The following is a 677-nucleotide window of genomic DNA, read 5'->3' as shown; positions in this document are numbered from 1 at the left end:
GGTATCAGCAGCAGAGGCTGCAGAAGATAGAATATTCCTGAACAGCAAGTGTACCTGTCTGATTCTTGCTTTGGAAGCTTCGTCTCAGGGGTGTACCCCGCCGTGTGAGGTGTGGGGTGTTGGTCTGCCCCTAGTGGGGGATGTCTCCCAGTTAGGCTACTTAGGGGTCAGGGACCCACTTGAGCAGGCAGTCTGTCCTTTCTCAGATCTCAACCTCCATGTTGGGAGATCCACTGCTGTCTTCAAAACTGTCAGACAGGATCGTTTGCATCTGCAGAGGTTTCTGCTGCTTTTTTTTGTTGTTGTTTAGCTGTGCCCTGACCCCAGTGGTGGAGTCTACAGAGACAGGCAGGCCTCCTTGAACTGCTGTGGGTTCCATCCAGTTTGAGCTTCCCAGCGGCTCTGTTTACCTACTTAAGCCTCAGCAATGGTGGGGGCCCCTCCCCCAGTCTCGCTGCTGCCTTGCAGTTAGATCGCAGACTGCTGTGCTAGCAATGAGGGAGGCTCCGTAGGTGTGGGACCCTCCCGGCCAGGTGTGGGATATAATCTGGTGTGCCATTTGCTAAGACCCTTGGTAAAGTGCAGTATTGGGGTAGGAGTTACCCAATTTTACAGATGTTGTGTGTCTCAGTTCCCCTGGCCAGGAAAAGGGATTCCCTTCCCCCTTGTGCTTCCCA

This window comes from Colobus angolensis, unplaced genomic scaffold (assembly GCF_000951035.1).
Source record: "Colobus angolensis palliatus isolate OR3802 unplaced genomic scaffold, Cang.pa_1.0 Scaffold514, whole genome shotgun sequence".
Taxonomy (NCBI): domain Eukaryota; kingdom Metazoa; phylum Chordata; class Mammalia; order Primates; family Cercopithecidae; genus Colobus; species Colobus angolensis.
Note: the sequence above shows the minus strand (reverse complement) of the source record.